Source organism: Megalobrama amblycephala, linkage group LG9 (assembly GCF_018812025.1).
Source record: "Megalobrama amblycephala isolate DHTTF-2021 linkage group LG9, ASM1881202v1, whole genome shotgun sequence".
Classification (NCBI taxonomy): domain Eukaryota; kingdom Metazoa; phylum Chordata; class Actinopteri; order Cypriniformes; family Xenocyprididae; genus Megalobrama; species Megalobrama amblycephala.
This window is the reverse complement of record NC_063052.1, coordinates 25,423,447-25,442,634: the sequence shown is the minus strand read 5'-3', so window position 1 is coordinate 25,442,634 and position 19,188 is coordinate 25,423,447. Positions and strand designations below refer to the sequence as shown.

General features: G+C 35.5%; 1 long non-coding RNA gene across 5 annotated transcripts in view; it reads right to left on the bottom strand.

Moving 5' to 3' along the window:
• The window catches only part of LOC125275434, a 32,466-nt gene continuing 13,278 nt past the window's right edge, over window positions 1–19,188 (bottom strand). For 2 of the 5 annotated variants that reach the window (XR_007186444.1, XR_007186445.1), the window contains 8 exons: window positions 18,956–19,166; window positions 17,483–17,537; window positions 10,012–10,132; window positions 7,846–8,008; window positions 6,518–6,556; window positions 4,228–4,337; window positions 2,766–2,887; window positions 1–1,076 (listed from right to left, as the gene is read on the bottom strand). This is a non-coding gene — a long non-coding RNA (uncharacterized LOC125275434). Of the gene's footprint in view, window positions 1,077–2,765; window positions 2,888–4,227; window positions 4,338–6,517; window positions 6,557–7,845; window positions 8,009–9,992; window positions 10,133–17,482; window positions 17,538–18,955; window positions 19,167–19,188 lie in introns of all 5 variants that reach the window. The other 3 variants (XR_007186448.1, XR_007186446.1, XR_007186447.1) reach the window with 3 other exon arrangements.

Genomic DNA, 19,188 nt, shown 5'->3' with positions numbered 1-19,188 from the left:
AGAATAGATGGCTGGATTATATGATATATTATATTTTCCACCTATTGCCCAAACCACTTGTTCTACATAGGGTGGCAGGATATTATTATATTATATTATATTATATTATATTATATTATATTATATTATATTATATTATATTATATTATATTATATTATATTATATTATATTATATTATATTATATTATATTATATTATATTATATTATATTATATTATATTATATTATATTATATATATAGGTGCAACAAAAAATCGTATAGTTCCAGAACCTGTATCACTAACTTGATGCTGTCCACACACTTGACGATTTTAAACCCGATATTTGGCCCGATTTGCATCACCCAATGAATTGGGGAGGTTTCGATTCGAGCCCGGTTCAAGGCTTGTTGAACTGACTTTTTGTCCAAAATAATTCTCAACTGTGTGGTGTCATTATGATTATTTTACTGCTCCTAATCGAGTCAGAGCCTCCCCAATCCCAAATTGTAAATATCAAATACGTTTGATTTACACTCTTGATCGGGCTGCCTCTGACCAAAAATAAATAAATAAATAAATAATCGGTTGAAACTGTCCTTATGGCTGTGGTCTCACATTGTTTTAAAATCGGTTAAGATTTGAAAATCGTCTAGTGTGTCCCAGGCCTTAGATAGAATCCTATATCACAATTTTACTTTTAACTATTGATACTTACAAATGTCATAATCTCTGTTTATAATAAAGCGCCAAAAACTCCAACTGCAAATGCATCTGTATCTGTGGCCCATAAAAAGTCACTTGGATGTGCCTCTCAGCCCTCACAAATTAGCCCGTTACTTACGATGGAGAAAAGCATGGTGGGAAAAAGAAGAAAGGGGAACGTCTGGTTGCTGTCTTGTTCATGTCACTCTGAGAGTGTCAGTGCTCGGCATGCCGGGATGTGTAGTCCCCTGGGCCCGCGCGGGGCGCGTGTAGCTTCTAATTGGACCTGTTAGGGTCAGCAATTAGTGTACAGCCATCAAGAACCACAAGACAGCTTCTCCTTTCATGCTACTTCCAGTCCCTCCGTGAAGACAGAGACATATCCAGAAGGCCTAAAGAGAGAGAGAGAACGAGTATATGAATCCAGAGCAACACATGGAGTTTGGGAGAGTAGGACAGCTGCAGGCTTTTTTTGTGTGTGTGTGTGTGTGTGTGTGTGTGTGTGTGTGTTTGTGATAGAGGGACAGAACTTAATAGGACGTGTTCGTTGCCCAAGGCTCAAAGAGTTGAATCCATCTGTTATTTTTTTGGATGCTTGAACCAACTGCGGCTCCTCTAACAATGGCCACTTTGTAGAACTGTCTCGCTCTTGAACTACAGCCGCTGCTGTAACACTGTGCTCCCTTTGTTAAACACACAATGATTAATCTAGTAAACGAAGGTGTTTGGCCCAGCCAACAGGTGGCAGTCAGGAGCAGTTAGAGGTATTCTTGGGCCCTGGTTGCCATGGCAACCCTCAGACAGACGCTAGAAGCGCTGAGGAAGCAACGCCTCAAGTGACCATATTATGGACTTAAAATCAGCTGTACTGAGCTCTGCTACAGTTGCCATTACTGTAAGCTAAAGTGTTTTTTTAAGCATCTAGCTGCCATTTCAGATAAGAAATGCTCTAACAACAAATTTTATATATTAAATATATATATATATATATATTATATTTATGAAGGAGAAAAAAAGTTTTTAGATCAGTGGTTTTCAGCCTATTTGGCTTAAAGGTCTTATTCAAAGGTCCCACATATAGGACATATATTTCTACTATTTCTTCTTCATTTATGAAAATGCTGCTTGTTTTAAAACTTTTTTTATTAACAAAGTAGGAGTGCTGATATATTAAAATAACCACATTTTATTTAAACTTCATGATTCCATACATGATTCTGTACTTCAATACAGACAATAGTTACTGAAGGTGGTGGGGGGTGTTAGTAATAATTTATTAGTTGTAATACTTTTAAATCGTCCTTAGAAGGCCCCCTTCACAACAAAAGACATTTGCAAACCATTTTACTTCTGTAATGTGACATATTTAGACATGCAACACAAAAAAGACCTGAATCCAAGCTTGCAGTGGATTGTTTCCATAGCCATTTTTGAGGAAAGTTTCCGATCAGGACATAATAGCTGGCGGTCAAGTTCACTATCGAGAGCCTCTATAAGATCTGAAACATTAAGCTTTTTCTAAAAAGTGGCATTAGTCACATTACTTAATAGTTACTTAATAGTCTGCATGACCTAAGTGAAATCATCTAAAAAGGACATTTTGATGAATGATTATGAAGACAAACATGCTTTTTTTAAAGGGGTCCTTGATTATGATTTCACTTTTTTAACTTTAGTTAGTGTGTAATGTTGCTGTTTGAGAATAAACAACATCTGCAAAGTTACGATGCTCAAAGATCAATGCAAAGGGAGATATTTTCTTTTACAAAAATTGTTTTTTAAGGACTACAACAAACGGCTGGTAGGGACTACAAGCTTCTTCCCAGGTAGGTGACATCAAAAACCCTAAAATTTACATAAGCCCTACCCCTGGGAACATGCAACAAAGGGGCGAGGCCATGTTGGGCTGCTTTAGAGAAGAGGAAGAGCTGTTGTAGTTGTTGCCATGCTGTCATTTTACGCCAGACTGCTTCACAAACGAGGGTCAATTCAATGCTGGATTTGCACAAAAGATTAACAAGACGGCACAAGCTAGTCAATGAGTTGAACTCCACAGCAACTACATAAATGTATCCACTAACCATTCAGAAGTGTCCAGTTGCATTCTATAAGTTGTAACTTCTTCCTGAGTCTCTCCATCAGTGTCCGACTCCAGTTTGAACAATGAACACGTTACTGACGATTAGTGTTGGACGATTATGGCCTAAAATCAAAACCTTGATTAATTGAGCATTTTACCTCGATTATGATTAATGAACAATTATTTTGTTTCTGTTTTTTTTTTTTTTTTTCCTCATAGTTCACTTACAAGGTTTGTACTGAAAATATGCTTGACTATTAAAGGTGGGATATTGTTTCCTATTGAAAAAGTGCTCTGACATATCAGCTATTAGTTATTTTATCTATGGTTTCTGCTCGTTGTAAATCAGATAAAGATAAATTAGCACAGTATCAGTACGTAATGAGAGCGATTGCGTGTGTGAATTAGTCATACCTTCTCTCTATTAATTGTGAAGCTGTGGGTTGTAAATAGTTACTTCAAAAGTAGAAAAATTCTAAAAGTTCTAAATTTCGGTTTCGATTACTTTTCGATTAATCGTCCAGCCCTACTGACAATCGTCATTTTGGCTGCGTGAGATTCTCCAGCTTTGTTGTTGTTGAGCATCCAAAGCGCAAGCTGTTAAAGCTCCGCCCTCTTCTGGAAAGGGGACTGGGAGCGGCAGCTCATTTGCATTTAAAGGGACACACAAAAACAGCGTGTTTTTGCTCACACCCAAATAGGGGCAAATTTGACAAGCTATAATAAATGATCTGTGGGGTATTTTGAACTGAAACTTCACAGACACATTCTGGGGACACAGAGACTTATATTACATCTTGTAAAAGGGGCACAATAGGTCCCCTTTTATATAAAGTGTACTAATCATTTTTAATTCCATGTTGACTGTTATTCAAATTTTTTTATTCAAATTTGTGCCCCTAAAAGTGCACTTTAATTGTCCTGTGGTGTGACAAACATTCCATGTAGTCTCTCCATTAACAGAAGGTCATAAAAGCTAAAAGCATAATTTAAAAAATATAAAAAATATAAAGCATAATTTTTTATTTTAAGCAGATGTGTCGCTAAGTCCACATATGAAAGATGAAAAGCTCTTTATAAATATAATTAAATTAAAATCAAGCTACAGCATCCTTGCATTTAAAGATGTGACATCGCTTTGGGCAAGGCTGAGCGAAATCAACCTGTTCCCCACAAGACGTCCGAACCCCCATCCAAACCTGACCTGAGAGCCAAAGAAATTTTCGTAGAGAATGGTTGTCATGGTAATGGAAACAATTCTTTCAAATTTTTCCTTTTTTGTCCTATTTTTTACCACCCACAATCAATGCTTTGAATGCACTGACTGATTTAGCTGTGCTCCACAGACAAATCAATATTTAGGGAGATGTGAACAGCGGGATCAGGCGAGGTTTCGATAATTAAAAGCAAAGCTGACGACACCATATGAACCTCATGTGAATGAAATGGAAGTCATATATCACCTTGATAGTCCTGCGTGATGGATTATTACAGACTTCATGAAGGACTCAGGCCATCTGACAGAGTAGGCGATTCAAACTGAATCACTCTTTCATCTTGTCTTTTCTTCATCCTGGTGAAAAGACAACACAAAAAGAACTTTCAGTTAGGCGCCTCAACACAAAGTTGAAGCGCTCAACTTGACGACAGTCCGCAACTACTCCTGCGCGACTTGTTTTGGACATTTAGCAAAACTGTTGCACATGTTTTTAAACAAAAGCTGAAATAACTTGTCACACACCCCCACACTCCTACACTCCCAGCATGCAATGCAAAGGACTACCTGACCTCCTGCCGTTGCCTGGGAGCCGAGTCACCCACACAGCTGGTGTGTATGTGTGCGCGTTTGCATGCGCAAAATACTGGCACTGGCCCAGGATAAAGTTATCTGATACTGTACTGCCCCCACATCCATGAACAACAGTGAAGAACAAGAGAGAAGAGAGATGTGGCAGGCCTCCTCCGCAGGGAAGGGGAGAAAAAGAGACTGAGAGAGACACAGATGGAGACAGAGTGAGATCTGTCATGAGTTTGAGTGTTGAGACTGTGGAAATGCTATAAATGTGTGAAGAGGATACAAAAGTTTTTGAATTGAAACGCGTATGTATTGTTATGCTTGACTCCTGATGTACTGGCTCTCAAATAGTAATGGCAAACAAGTACTGCACACACTTAGACCACCCACACATACTTCAGGGGGAAAAAAATAATCAAAATAGTTTGAGTTTTAAGTTTTACTGCTTGTGTCCACAGTTTTAAAAGAATAGCTTACACAAAAAAGAAAATACTGTCATTATTTACCCACCTTCATGCCATTCCAAACCTGTATGACTTGTGTGAGGAACAGATTGAAATATAAGGTGGAAAACCGGCTCTCATTTGCACTTCTCAATATTCAAACGTAACTTTACACACATATTTATATTTTTTATTTATATATCTACACTTTTGTTCAAAATCTTGGTGTCAGTTATGTTTTTGAAAGAAATCTCTTATGCTCACAAAGGCTGCAATTATTTATCAAAAATACAGTAAAAATGTATTACTGTATTACAGTGTTGGCAAAGCTGAATTTCCAGCAGTCATTACACCAGTTTTCAGTGTCACATGATCCTTCAGAAATTATTCTAATAATATGCTGATTTGGTGCTCAAGAAACATTTCTTATTACTATCTTATTACCGCTGAAAACAGTTGTACTGCGTAATGCTTTTGTGGAAACTGTGATACAACATTTTTGAGGGTTCTTTGATTAATAAAAAGCACAAAAGAACAATATTTTATTCTTTTGTAACATTTTATATGTCCTTACTGTCACTTTTAATCAATTTAATGCAATCTTGCTGAATAAAAGTATAAATTTCTTCCAACAAAAAAATCTTATTGACCCCGAACATTTGAACAGTAGTGTATATGTAAGCAATAAGGTACGAGAGGCTGTGCTGTATCGTGAATAAGTCACAGCTGAAGGGTGTTGTTAGGCATGATGCAAAGTGCCTAAACCCTCTTTAGCCGTGACTTATTCACGATACAGCACTAGCCTCGAGTACCTTATTGCTTTTATAAAACGGTTACCACACAATACAAATATTAAAGCCAAAAAATATGTATTAATGCAACTTTCATGAAGTAAAATCACTAAAAGCTTTCCTTCCGCCTGAAAAAAAAAAGTCCCTCACTGTGAACAGCAACAGAAGTTAAGACTTTTACATTGAAAAGACTAAATTGTTGTGAACATGGAAAAAGACGCAACTGACAAATGCTTTGACTAGCGCTGTCAGTCACGGGAAAACCCCTTAACTGTTAAAAGGACAAGATATTGCAGCGGACATTTAAACAGATTTTTATTATGAACATAGGACTGAACTGAAGGAAAATGCTAAATCTGAATGCAGGTAATAAACTCGCTCACTCAATCTCTTCCTCACAATCCTAATACAGTAAGCTTCAATGAACAATATAAATGGAGAACAAACAGATTAGAGTGGTTGCTAAGGATGTTGTGTAGTGATACACAGAACTGTTGGGTGAAGCGGTCATAGCCGTGTTTTATCGTGAATAAAACACAGCTATTGACCAATCAGAATCAAGGACAGGAACTAACCGTTTTATAAATCTAAATACATTTATGTGGGTGTAAAAACATTTGACACATTTATATGAGATGCAGCAATTTCAAATTGTAGTTTGTTTCCCACGCAATGCTATCGTTTACCAAGTCATATGGACTACTTTTATGGTGTTTGTTTTTACCTTTTCGGAGCTTGAAAGACCGTTCACCATTCGCTGTCACTGTATTGAAAAGAGCAGCACAAACATTCCACTAAACATCTTCTTTTGAGTTCTATTAAAGAAAGAAAGTCATTTAAATAATAAAAAGTAGTGTAGGCCACTTGGTACAATACAAGACCTTTAAAACGAACTTCAACAAAAGCATTGCTTGTTTTTTGTCAAGCTAATATGATCAGCTGAACTGCACATATCTTGCTGAGAGATGACACAGAGATTTTTCTTTTCAGCAAACTCACAGGTGTAAGCCACTTTTCTGAGGTAGCGTTCTGTCTCTTTTTCCCTGTCTGTAAGGCGGCAAGTGTTTTTAAATAGAGTAAGCAGACTTTGGCAGAATTTGGCTGAATAATGTTATTGTTCTCAAACTCAGGTGAAGTTGTGCAGTTCACTTCAAATGCTGGCTCTATAACTGCAGAGTTTATTACTCTTATTATTTAGCACAACTCTAGAGCATGGAGCTAGCAACACTAAAGTCATAGACAGTATTGTTATTTTTAAGTAAAACAAAATCTATAAAAAAAAATGTTTTCGCTCATTGAAATAAAATATAACAATTATGTGAAAAACTTAAATTAGCTGAAATAAAAATAGGTTTTAGTTGAAGTACCTAAATTACTGAAACTAAAACTAAACTAAAAATTAAAGCTAAAAAGAAACATAAAAAAACTAATAAATATGACAAAATTAATAAAACGTAAAATTAAAATGATCTTGTATCACTGCAAGCTTTAATTATCTTGTATTTAAAAATACAAGATAATTAAAAATATTAATAAATACTATAATAATGTATAAATAATACAATTCTAAAATAGCACTCTTACCAGAGAACTTACAAGCTGCTAAAATGTATGCCTTAAGTTGCTTTTTTCATTAAAAAAAACTGCAGAATGCATATTTTGCCTATGAGCATCTGCACTACACTTTATTGTTGTCATATGCTTTCAGCGAAATATTTTATAGACCTAGTTTTATAGTCGACATATCATGACACATCACGCAAACTTCACTGTGGCCACCCACTGTAAACAGTCTAGAACCGCGGCTGATCGTGCCTGGTTAGGACACTGTGTTACTGTAGAGTTGCAGTAGTCAGTACATATAATCACCTGGAGGAAGAGACGAGAAGACAAGAGGTCTGAGACAACTGCATCCACAGCCAACTTTGTGTATATGTGTTTGTGTGAGAGTGTGTGTAAGAGACAGAGACTTTAATTGTCCCCTGCTTGTCCTAATTTGACACACGCTGGCATGTGTGGGTGAGTAGTGTGTGTGTGCGCGCTACAAGTTACCGTTCACTCCTCACTTCCCCGCAGTCTTCCCATAAGCCCCTGTGTACGAGCGCTGACTGACACACCTTACAGGCCTAATGGAGGGCTGGCAGAAGAAGATGGCAGCTCTCAGAGACTGCCAGGGGGATCTGCCGCAGGCAAACACAGCTTCATACACCACCCTCTGAGGAAGCGAGAGAGATAGAAATAAATATATCAGCTCCACGTAAACAGTCAAACAGGCAGGCTCGCACTTCCCTGGTCTCCTTCGCACACACTCAAACGCTCACCGTAGTGCCGGCGAAGTCTGTAGCATCTAAAACACTATGTAGAGAGTTTCTTATGCTTCCACTGAAGAAAAGGCAGTAAAAAAACGGCTCTGCATAAAATCTCTCTACAAAATCTTATTTAGTCTAATCATTCAGATTAGAAGACATACAGATTTAAGCTTTTTAGTATTGCCCTTCTGGGAAAACTGTACTGAAACACATCTGATGGGTTTATCCAAAATGTTTGTTTTTAGTTATGATTAGCAATAGCAAATGGCAGTTCATGTTCATGGCTGTGATGTAAAGCTAAGGCTATTGGCTCTCAAAGTTGGGATGAAATGGAAATTCACCCTATTTATTTTCTAAATGTATGTTATTTATCTCATTGTAAATGATTCAAGCGTACATGTTTCAATTTTTAAATTTAGTTTTGAGTTGGTCATTTTTAATCAAAATATCCTAACTCACACTCAGATGTGCATCACAATAGGGAAGCAAAGATATGTCACTACTTCAATTTTATTGTGACTTTAAGGCCCGGTTTCACAGACAGAGCTTAGCCTAAGCCTGGATCAGGCCTTAGTTCAATTAGGGCATATAAGTAGCTTTTATAAACATTCACAAGAAAAAAACATTACTGGTGTGCATCTTGAGACAAAACAGAGGCACTGACATATATTAAAGGTGCCCTCGAATTAAAAATTTAATTTATCTTGGCATAGTCAAATAACAAGTGTTCAGTACATGGAAATGACATAGTGAGTCTCAAACTCCATTGTTTCCTCGTTCTTATATAAATCTCATTTGTTTAAAAGACCTCCGAAGAACAGGCGAATCTCAACATAACACCGACTGTTACGTAACAGTCGGGGTGTACGCCCCAATATTTGCATATGCCAGCCCATGTTCCAAACATTATGAAAGGTATTAGACAAGGGCAGCCAGTAACGTCTGGATCTGCACAGGTGAATCAACAGACTAGGTAAGCAAGAAAGAACAATAGCGAAAAATGGCAGATGGAGCAATAATAACTGACATGATCCATGATATCATGATATTTTTAGTGATATTTATAAATTGTCTTTCTAAATGTTTCGTTAGCATGTTGCTAATGTACTGTTAAATGTGGTTAAAGTTACCATCATTTATTACTGTATTCACGGAGACAAGAGCCGTCGCTATTTTCATTAAACACTTGCAGTCTGTATAATTCATAAACACAACTTCATTCTTTATAAATCTCTCCAACAGTGTAGCATTAGCCGTTAGCCACGGAGCACAGCCTCAAACTCATTCAGAATCAAATGTAAACAATATAACAGTATACAATATTCACATAATCCGACGCATGCATGACGAACACTTTGTAAAGATCCATTTGAGGGTTATATTAGCTGTGTAAACTTTGTTTATGCACTGTACAAGGCAAGCGCGAGCTCTGTGGGCGTGGAGCACGAGAATTAAAGGGCCAGTAGCCCTGAATCGGCTCATTTATAATGATGCCCCAAAATAGGCAGTTAAAAAAATTAATTTAAAAAAATCTATGGGGTATTTTGAGCTGAAACTTCACAGACACATTCAAGGGGACACCTTAGACTAATATTACATCTTTTTAAAAAAAAAGTTCTAGGGCACCTTTAAGATATGTCAGTGCAAGTTACTTTGAGGTAAAACAGCTCAAACATGTATTTTAGTCTAGGACTAGCTTAAGCCATGTCTGTGAAACCGGGGGTAAATATGTAAACATCCTGTTTGAATAAGAAATGTGTCAACACAAGAAAGACAACCGCACTTTCTTGGGGTCTTGCAGGTCTCAAAAAGGCCGATGTGCAATATAATGTCTTTACCAAACAAAGAAAGTATCTTAATTTAAAATGTAAAACAAAACTAGAATGATACCCCGCTCCAACATAAGCACCATTTCCGTAGATCCAGGATCTGTAATTCCTACTTCAGCACAGTTATTCAGCAGCTCTCCGGTGACTTCCATTACTCCACGGACTCCAAGGATCAGTATCATGATGTAAAGTCATCTGTACCTGTAGTGGTAAAAAAATATTACATCAATTTCTATATTTGTTTTATGTTTTTATCTAAAAGCAAATTACATAATTTTTTATGACGAGGACGGTCTCTATGGAGCAAGTTGGGGTTAAGTACTTTGCTCAAGGGCACAATGGTGGCCTCTCACAAATTGTCGCCTCTGCGGTTCAAACCAACAATCTTTTAGTTACCAACCCAGATTTTTCTCTTTTCCTTATTTTAGACCTTCAAAAAGGAGTTTTTTAAGGTTCTTTAAAGGAACAATTGACCTAAAAATCTGTCATCATTTGCTCACCCTCATATTGTTCCAATTGACTTTCTTTCTTCTGTGGAACACAATTTGAGCATGTCCATATAAAAGTCCAAGTTCCAAATTGTCCAAAAATAAATTTAGCATAATACATATTAAAGTGTAAGTGGTCATTTCACTCTCAAATCAAATCACTGATCAGCTCATGTATACAGAGCCCAAATCAAATATGGCACGCCAGCAACATCAAACCTCATTGGTTCTTGCATGTCACGTGAATTAACGCCATGACATCATAACACAAGCGTCGATGCTATTGATGTGTCACCATATTTGATTTTAGCTATATATACACATGAATTGATCAATGGTTTTTATTTAATAAATAGAGATAAATGCACAGACACATAAAAACCAAGAAGCAAACAGCTAGGCGATGAATCCAACTCAACTCAGATTGTTTAATCACTAAAGCACACTATACCTAATTAGGGAGGAATTGTCTGCATTTATAAGGTGATATAAGATATGTCTGATTGCAAATCAATCGTAAGGAAATGTTGACACGTTCAGTTTTACGGTCGGTGCGCATTATGCCCTGCAAGGGTTCGGTTTAATTGTAGCAGAGTCAGGTATATTAAAGAATAATAGGATGAGAGAAGGATCGGTGTGTTTAAGATTTGCCGACACCTCAAGACAGTCATGCACTAACTACACATCTCCTTTCTCTCCTGTTCCCTCAAAGTATTGATCGGTCTGTCTGTTCTTAATGGTCCTGTTAAACACAGTCACCAGCCACTTTAGTGTGCCTAGGCCCACTTAGCAATAAAGCTCTCGGAGCTCTCTTTAAAACCGCTGCTGAGACAGGAGGGAGGCTCAGGGTCACTTGGACAGAGAAGCACTGACTTTATCCCACACCTGGTTCAAATGGAAACGGGGACAGGTGTGGAAAGCGTTTGTCGAGACTTTCCGTCTAAGAGTCATGTGAGATTTTCTCTGCTAAGTCGGTTTTGGGTTAATTGGATTAGGAGGGCACTTGAGGTTCTGAGAAATTCTGTCTTGTTTTTGTGTTCTTGTATGCATTCCCTCACATTTTAATGCGCACACACACACACACACACACAAGAATCAATCAAAGCTGCCTTTGACTGACGTATTGATCGGGTTGCATCTAAACTCTCCCTCTTTCTCCTCTGATCTCTTGCTTTTTGTCTATCTCTGTGTGTCCTTAAGTAAATTCCTTTGAATTCTGAGGAGGACAGAGGTGTTAGTTCAAGCAATTCAATGCCGATTTGCTGAGACAGACCAGATCAACAAAATCACACTCCTTTTCTCACAATCTCTTAATAGTTTCTCATAAACTGCAATGAAATCTCATAGACTCCAAACACATGGAAGGAAAAAACCTGCACAGGATATCCATAGCAAAGACAACATAGAATACAGTATATATATATTTTTTAAGAGGCATAAGTGCAAAAAATGTCAAAGTGCCAAGTAATAACAGGACACATGATGCCATTTACAGTTCAGAGTAAATGATTTACCTTAACTGGTTATGGGCTTTTATTCATGTGATATCAATATATACAGTGCACACTACTATTTAGGATTGGTTTTTAATGGTTTTGAAAGAAGTATCTTAAGCTCACCAAGGCTGCATTTATTTGATCAAAAATAAAATACAGTTATATTGTGAAATATTATTACAATTTAAAACAACCATTTTCTATTTGAATATACATTATTTCTAAATGTAATTTATCCCTGTGATGGTAAAGCAACATTTTCAGCAGCCATAACTCTAGTCTTCAGTGTCACATGATCGTTCTGAAATCAATCCGATTTGGTGCTCAAGAAACACTTCTGTAATCAATGTTGAAAACAATTGTGATTTTTAATAATTTTGTAGAAACTATGATTTTTTCAGGATTTGTTAAAAGAACAGCATTTATTTGAAATAGAATTCCTTTGTAACATTATAAATGTCTTTACTGTCATTTCTGATCAATTTAAAGGGTTAGTTCACCCAAAAATATTTAAACTATTTTAAATATGTTTTAAATATGTTTTTAGTAGCTTTCTGGGCATTTAAAAAGGAAATGATCTTGCTGGCAAAGCATTCCTCACTGAGCCATCGGATTTTATCAAAAATATCTTTGTGTGAATAAGTTGGTCTTATGGGTGTGGAACGCCATGAGGGTGAGTAATTAATGACAGAATTTTCATTTTTGGGTGAACTAACCCTTTAATGCATTCTTGCTGAATAAAAGTATTAATTTCTTTCAACAAAATCACCCCCAGACATTTGAATAGTAGTGTACGTATATTAAAATGCATTTAAAAAGAGGAGAAACATCTGAAACAAAGTGGAAGCTTAAAGGAAACATAACTGAGAACTCCATTACATCTCCTCAGCCATGAAAGAGCAAAACAATTTTCCTCTGGGAATGACTGAATATTGTTTAACGTCTTTCAGAAAAGGTTTCACTTCGGTTTGTTGCTTCGCAAATAATCAGACACGTCATACGAATGTAGTCCGTAGGGCAAACGACATCATAGCCCATTTCAGAAAGCAGATCTTGACCATGCCCTGGAGGACTGAAAGGCCGGCCAATCAGGAAATGACACAAAACTCACACAACAGTTGTACATACAAAAGGACAAGATAATTCCACTGCAAAAGCGAGCGTGTTTCTAAAGATCTCTTTCTCCAGAGTCAAATCTCCTCATCTGGCAGGATGGTAGCTCAGTACTCTTCAATTACACTTTATCTCAGTACTGCACTTTAAAGAGCGAGAAAATCAGAGAGCGAGACAGAGAAAGAGAGCGTGACTGCAAATTGTGCAAAGAAGGGGAAATCGGGAGAAAGAAAAAGAGAGAACATGTTCTGAAGCAAACAACTGTGTTTGCAGTACATTTAGAACAATGCTCTTATGGGACTCTGAGTCGTTAGTAAACGGAGTTGCCTTTTATTAGTTGAATGATATAAAACATGACAAAACAGCTACTCAGAGAGGATCCGCAATTCATACACTCCCACTGGGATTTCTATATAGGCCATGAGCTCTCCTCTCTCCCATTTAGAAGAGAGAGAAAAAGAATGAGAGAGAGATCCAAGAACAAACAGAGTGCAAGAAAAGAGGATGGAGGATAGAGGGAGCATGAACAAGAGAGTGCAAATGAACAAGAAGACAGATGGAAAAAAAACATGATAAAGAGAGAGAAGAGAGAGGAAGAACAGAGAGTATACTAAAAATCCTGTTAAATATACAGTAAAAAAAAAAAAAAAAAAAAAAAAAAAAAAAATTTATATATATATATATATATATATATATATATATATATATATATATATATATGACGACAATGTTTCAGTCATTAAAAGGCACATTAAAAGGCAGCATTATGAATTTAAGTTGATCAAAACTGGCCTTTCCTTTAATAAACATTTGGACAGCATTGTGCTAATAAAATGATAAAAATCATACAATTACTAAATGTAAAAATGTATACTACCGTTTTTTTTAAGACATTAATACTTATATTTAGCAAGGGTGCTTTAAATTCATTTAAAAGTGACAGTAAATACTTTTACAGTGTTACAAAAGATTTATATTTCAAATAAATGCTGTTCTTTTGAACTTTCTATTCATCAAAGTTTCCACGGTTTCCGCTAAAATATTAAGCAGCACAACTGTTTTCAACATTGATTATAATAAATGCTTCTTGAGTACCAAATCAGCCATTTAGAATGATTTCTGAAGGATCATGTGACACTGAAGACTGGAGTAATGATGCTGAAAATTCAGCTTTGCAATCACAGAAATAAATTACATTTTAAAACAAATGGAAATAGAAAACAGTTCTTTTAAATTGTAAAAATATTTCACAATATTGCAGTTTTTACTGTACCTGTACATTGGTGAGCATGAGAGACTTTTTTCAAAAGCATTAAAAAAAAAAATCTTACCGACCCCAATAATAACTGAAGTAATAAACATAACCAAGAAAAGTGTTATGCATCACATTTAATTTGGTGCCTAACAATTTACAAGTTCGCATATTCACTTATTATTTTCTTGTTAAATATAAAATAGATTTACAGTTAACAAATTAGCAGGTTTTTAAATTAAGCACATTTACATTACCTTACCAATAAAATTACTAAAAATGTGTTACAGTGATAGCAGACGAAGCAGATATATAATAGAATATATTCATAGTAGGAAGAGAGAGAAAAAAAGGAGAGATACTAGTCTACGTGGAATAGATAGAATGAGACAGAGACAGAGAGAGAAAGTAAATGAATGTTAGTAAAACTCTCCAGTGTGTATTAATAGTAAGACCGGAGTCCCATGAGCGCAGGTTTCAAGCGTCAACGCTGAGGCAATATAGGACTCAGGGCAGACTATAAAGTAACACAATCCCATAATAAGTCCAGTGAGGCGATACTATGCATGGTGATGAGTGAATTGTGTTCCTCCTTTACGTGTTGAAAATCAAACAGGGGCTCATCTTAAAGGGATAGTTCACTCAAAAATGAAAAATCTGTCATCATATATTCACCTTCAAGTAGTTCCAAACCTGTATGAATTTCTTTGTTCTGATGAACACAAAGGAAGATATTTGAAAGAATGTCAAACAGATCTTGCCCCCCCATTTACTACCATAGTATGAAAAATAAATACTATGGTAGTCAATGGGGGGCGAGATCCGTTTGGTTACTGACATTCTTCCAAATATCTTCCTTCCTGTGTTCAGCAGAAGAAAGAAATTTAAACAGGTTTGGAACTACTTGAGGGTGAGTAAATGACAGAATTTTCATTTTTGGGTGAACTATTCCTTTAAGAGATAGATTAACTTCAAAATGTTATAATAGAGTGCCCCAGGGATGACGCGTTTTTGTAGGCCAACCCGGAAGTTAGCAGCGCACGGGTTCCCTCGACTGAAAGCCTATTCATTTTTCCCATAGACTTTTGGAAATTCGCAGAAAATAAGCTCTGTGTTTAACAAAGGGTTATGACACTTACACGTTTTGTCTATCAAGATAATCTTTACAAGTTAACACAACATTTATAGATTTTGAAGCCTAAATAAAGTCATCAGATATAAAAGGCTAACAGTAGGCTATACACGGACTACAGCACACCATGGTCGCGGATCAACGTCGTCACCACCAAGCGTCCTCAAACTTTATTTAGAAAACAACTCTATTTAAAAACATGCTCACTGATTATGATCTGCGCTGTGTATGAATACTTATCCACTTTTTCATGAGAAATGCTGTCCAAATGTCCTGTTTGTCATGATGACGTCTAAAGTCCCCGCCAAAGGAAGTAGTCCCTTTTAGCAATTTGTTAGCAACTGCCGAATTTAAGACACAGTAAAAGTTAAAAAAAAAAAAATCACAAGTGGGTTATTATAACTGGTGTGTTTTATGTCATAGATTAAAACGTGAAAGTATTTAGAGGCTTTGTTTACCACAGACCTTATTTCAGGCGATTTAGCAAAAACCCATTCAAAAAACCCATAGACTTTACGGCGTTGGAACCGGAAGTCCTAAAATGCTAACTCGCTTCCGGGTTTTGCCTACAAAAACGCGCCATCCCTGGGGCACTCTATTGTTGTATGTTAACTATTTAATGTTAGAACTACAAGTAATGTTTAATTTTGTAAAATTAGTTATATAAAAACATAATTTAATTGAATCCCCCTGAGCTACAGACAACAAACCTCACAACTTTTTCACTTGGCGAGTCTTAGGGTAGCAACAATATATTGACTTTTAAAACTTTTTTTCTATTCAATGCCTTAACACATCTGCCACAATAATAACATCTCAGCGAGTATTGCATGGCTCTAATCACCCCGTCTGGGTGTATTTTGTAATAATAACCGAATGACTGTACATTATGCCTTACATAAATTGAACTTTCATTATATTAAATTATTATTGAAGCCTCAAATGACACCGACAATATGACAAAAAAAATCTATGAAACGGATTTGTCCAAATGATGTTTCCAGACAAACACTTTCATTTCATGAAACTTGAATGTATAGTCACCGCAGGCCAATGATTTGATGGTCACACAACAGCGCAGCCAATCAGACTTTCCCTGATATTGACAGATCTCGCAATATCTGACAAAGTCACAGCAGAATATATATACAATATTGTGTCTTGGTTCGACTGTCTGTAATGATTGTGTTTAACGCTGACGACAATAAAAACATGAGCAAGATGTTTACTGACAATTTCTGAAATGAACAGTGTCACTTTAATTATTAATTAAAGCAAGGCAGTAACTGTGTGTGTGTGTGTGTGTGTGAGAGAGAGAGTGTGTGTGTGTGCTATTGTTCCCAGCAGTATGACGGGATCAATAAGCTCAGGATAATGATGTTGTCAGTAAATGATCAGACCGTCTCCAGGGCACACACAGCAAACACCATTAGTGACAATGTCTGCAAACTACATCCTTTAGTATATATGTGTATGTGTGTGATATATGCACAATGAACAATCCACAAAATTGCACTGTTGTGTGTTTGAATGCATGTGTACTACATCATTACACTGGTGTAAATTATGTAAGGAATTCTAGCAGAGTATTTTAATCAAATTAGTGTCCTTAATATTTTTAAATTCTAGTAAAAATTTTATAAAAGCAATACGACACCCGGCTGTGAATATATTTAATGGCTGAATGGGTTGCAGGCCATTTGCATCGACTGTATTTACAACATAGCACAGCCTCTCGAATCGTATTGCTTAATAAGTGTACAGCAAACACACAAGTACAGCTTTGGATAAGAAAACATCTTCTTAATGACAGCTAACTAGCTATTTGAAGATTGTACTTAGGAATTCAATAATTCCAAGGGCACTACAAATATCCCATTAAATAAACAAATAGGTGTTTTACAATATAATGTACTGCAAGTATGCGTCTCCTCCATCCTTGTCTTGTGCACAGTGCAGTAATGTAGATATACACGTACTGTATGTCCCCGGTGCAGTGATGTATGTGTGTCTGCTGACAGTAGATTTCTGTGGTAGTAATAAAGGTAGCCTGATTCGCAGAATAATTACCGTATGCAAATGCCCCTGATTTCAGTGCCAGTCTTTTATAGATGGCTGAGTGGAGCTGTTCATCAGAGTGAGATAGAGAGATAGAGAGAGAGAGAGATAGAGAGAGAGAGAGAGAGAGAGAGAGAGAGATGTCAAGGGAGGTGGCGTTATTTACTTTTTAAACCATTTAGGATGACTGGACACAGTGTACTACAATGTGAATTACTAATACTTCAAGGAAGATTTAGAACAAACATGCTTCAATCTTCTTAATCAGTCTGGTATGAGACTTAAAATTAATTTTACATTTTTATCTTTCCTTTATAACAACAACAACAACAAAATAATAATAATAATAATAATAATAAAACTACAACTAGTCATATTATTCATATTTTTTAATATTAATATTATTATGTCTGGTTACACTAATTGTAGTAGTAATTGTTTATATTATGATTATGATTATTATTAATAATATTATTATTACTACTACTACTACTACTAATAATAATAATATAAACCAATAAAACTATGACTAAAGTCGTCTTATTATATTTATTAATATTAATATCCTTATTTATGGTTACACAAGTTGTAGTTTTAGGTGGTTATACTTATTATAAATAATAATAATAATAATAATAACAATAATAATAAGTTAAACAAATTAAATTACAACTACAGTGATATTATTAATATTAATATCATTATTTCTGATTACACAAATTGTAGTTTTAGTTGTTTATTCTATGACTATTATAAATAATAATAATAAAACCACAACTAGTCATAATAATAGAATTGTTTATTTATGGTTACATTACGTGTCGTTTTAGTTATTTAAAGTCTGATTTTTGTGAACAACAACAATAATATAAACAACTAAAACTACAACTAGAGTCATAGTAATAATATTTATTAATATTATTACTTATTTATTGTTACCCTATAGTAGTAGTTTTAGTTGTTTACACTGATTATGAGTAATAATATTTATTAAAATCATTATTTATTTATGGTTATGCTATATTTGTAGTTTTATTTGTTTTTATACTAATTTTGAATAATAAGATTTATAGATATCATTACTTAATGGTTACACTATAGTTGTAGTTTTATTTGTTTTTATACTGTTTTTGAATAATATTTATTAATATTACTTATTAATGGTTGCACTATAGTTGTAGTTTTAGTTGTTTATACCGATTAAGAGTTATAATATTTATTAAAATCATTACTTATTTATGGTTACACTATAGTTGAAGTTTTAGTTGTTTTTATACTGATTTTTAATAATAAGATTTATAAATATCATTACTTATTAATGGTTACACTATAGTTGTAGTTGTTTATATGGATTGTGAGTAATAATAATCATCATCATCATAATAATGATATATTGATACTAACAGACCTTGACAATGTCTTATGATAAATATCCAATATATTCAGTTACATAATGGTACTTCCTGAACACTCTCTCAGACTCACCAGTCCAACCCCTCTGCGCTACAGTTTGGTTTGATCCGGTCCCGTAGAGTGGTAAACGGCATGAGGGCTGTTTCAATCCTCATCACTGAGCTGTTAATTAAAACTCCCTGATATACTGACCAGCGCTCCATGCCTCCCTCCTGACAGGAGCCCTCCTCCCCCTCTCCATTTCCATGAATTCGGAAGGGAAGATCATTTTGATTCTTTTGTCCTATTCAGAAAGACAAAATGCC